The sequence below is a fragment of the Zeugodacus cucurbitae genome, chromosome 2 (assembly GCF_028554725.1).
Source record: "Zeugodacus cucurbitae isolate PBARC_wt_2022May chromosome 2, idZeuCucr1.2, whole genome shotgun sequence".
Classification (NCBI taxonomy): Eukaryota; Metazoa; Arthropoda; class Insecta; order Diptera; family Tephritidae; genus Zeugodacus; species Zeugodacus cucurbitae.
This window is the reverse complement of record NC_071667.1, coordinates 36,824,766-36,827,245: the sequence shown is the minus strand read 5'-3', so window position 1 is coordinate 36,827,245 and position 2,480 is coordinate 36,824,766. Positions and strand designations below refer to the sequence as shown.

At 41.7% G+C, this 2,480-nt stretch overlaps 1 long non-coding RNA gene across 1 annotated transcript; it reads right to left on the bottom strand.

The window, feature by feature from the left end:
* Nucleotides 1-393: 393 nt before the first annotated feature.
* Nucleotides 394-1,652, bottom strand: LOC128919902 (uncharacterized). Its single transcript, XR_008470039.1, has 2 exons — nt 1,122-1,652; nt 394-1,044 (listed from the first exon to the last, which is right to left on the bottom strand). It is a non-coding gene; the product is annotated as an uncharacterized LOC128919902 (long non-coding RNA).
* Nucleotides 1,653-2,480: the final 828 nt, after the last annotated feature.

Genomic DNA, 2,480 nt, shown 5'->3' with positions numbered 1-2,480 from the left:
ATTAACACTATTCACGAGTGATTTCACCACCTATACTTCACTAGCTACTTCACCACCAGAGAACTGCAAAAATCACTATTTTCTTGATTTACTCATACGCGAACTTTTTCATTCAACTCAACTCATTGAAAAAAACAGAGTGATGAGTAAAAATCAACTCAATTTGCCGTACACATCATTCTTTGGATTTTGAGTCCTCGGTTCAAAATTTCTCACTCAATTCAACTCACTGAACAAAAGTCAGCGTTCAATAAAATGAGCCTGTGTTGACGAAAGCATCATTCGGTTCAATTTGAGTTGATCGATTATGAGTAAACAATTGCGACAAGACGACACGATGTGAGCGTTACGACTGCATGTACCGTAACAATTTCTATGCAGTTTGTTGTTGTAGCTTGTCTTGTTCTTCTTCTCACATTTCATCTGTGCAGAAAAAGTGCCGCTTGCTGCGCGCATGAGTAAAATCATACGAGTTGATTTTTGCGAGTTGAGTGTTGTTCTTGTTCAAAACAATGATTGTTGAACCGAATGAGCAAGCGCCCGAAATCATTATATTGAACACGAGCCGAACAAACTCGGAGTGAAACAAAAAATCGCACACATACGAGTGAATTTAACGAGTGCTGTCGAAAGCAGCTTTAACAACGAAAATGTGAGCTCAGGCAAGTTTGATCGGCTGATCCGAACAGTGTGATTATTCGGCTGTTGAGCGCGTACGAATGTTTTTCATTCAGCAAATGCTGTTCTCTGTTCACCACATATCACTGACTATATTTCATTATCTACCTCACTACTTACAGGCTGTTATAATTCACTACTTTTATCACTACCTCCTTACCTACCTAGTGTATTCCATACAAAATTAAAAAAAAAAAAAAAACATATTTTATTTAAATGTTATCTAATAAAGAATATTAATTTGTATTTATACTTTTTTTACAATTTTATTTACCATGCACATCATCTGTACAAGAGTGTCGGCCAGTACCGGTCCAAATTTTTATTTACTCCTAGTGGTTTCAAAAGAGACGTCTTAGACTTTACCTGAAAAAGGGGAGAAAATAATTAAAAGGAAATGGAGTTGATAATAAAATTTCATAAAAAATTATAAATGTATGTACCTGGTTTATGTATGGCTTCATCTCTTCAAGTTGTTTTCTGCCATTCCATTAACATTCGGGGTTGATCTTAAATTAATTAAATAAATAGAAACAATTATACAATTAGCATGTTGCTAAATCCAACTGCATATAAGTAGGTATATATGTACATATTTACACTATGTATGTGATTGGCGTTGCAACCGTTTAGCCGGTTATAGCCGAATCGACGATAGTGCGCCACCTCTCTCTCTCCTTCGCAGTTCGGCGCCAGTTGGAGATCCCAAGTTTAACCAGGTCGCTCTCCACCTGGTCCCTCCAACGGAGTGGAGGCCTTCCCCTTCCTCGGCTTCCTCCGGCGGGTACTGCATCGAACACTTTCAGTGCTGGAGTGTTTTCGTCCATTCGGACAACATGACCTAGCCAGCGTAGCCGCTGTCTTTTTATTCGCTGAACTATGTCAATGTCGTCGTATAACTCGTACAGCTCATCGTTCCATCGTCTGCGGTATTCGCCGTTGCCAATGTTCTGAGGACCATAAATCTTGCGCAAAATTTTCCTCTCGAAAACTCTTAGTGTCGGTCTCATCTGATGTTGACATCGTCCAAGCTTCTGCACCGTAAAGCAGGACGGGAATGATAAGCGACTTGTAGAGCTTGATTTTGGTTCGTCGAGAGAGGACTTTACTGTTCAATTGCCTACTCAGTCCAAAGTAGCACCTGTTGGCAAGAGTTATTCTGCGCTGGATTTCGAGGCTGACATTGTTCGTGTTGTTGATGCTGGTTCCCAGGTATACGAAATTATCTACGACCTCGAAGTTATGACTGTCAACAGTGACGTGGGAGCCAAGACGCGAATGCGCCGGCTGTTTGCTTGATGACAGGAGATATTTCGTCTTGTCCTCATTCACCTCCAGACCCATTCGCTTCGCCTCCTTATCCATGCGGGAAAAAGCAGAACAAACGGCGCGGTTGTTGCTTCCGATGATATCAATATCATCGGCGTACGCCAGGAGCTGTACACTCTTGTAGAAGATTGTACCTTCTCGGTTTAGCTCTGCAGCTCTTATAATTTTTTCCAGCATCAGGTTAAAGAAGTCGCACGATAGTGAGTCACCTTGTCTGAAACCTCGTTTGGTATCGAACGGCTCGGAGAGGTCCTTCCCAATCATGACGGAGCTTTTGGTGTTGCTCAGCGTCAATTTACACAGCCGTATTAGTTTTGCGGGGATACCAAATTCAGACATCGCGGCGTAAAGGCAGCTCCTTTTCGTGCTGTCGAAAGCAGCTTTAAAATCGACAAAAAGGTGGTGTGTGTCGATCCTCTTTTCACGGGTCTTCTTCAAAATTTGGCGCATGGTGAATATCTGGTCAGTTGTCG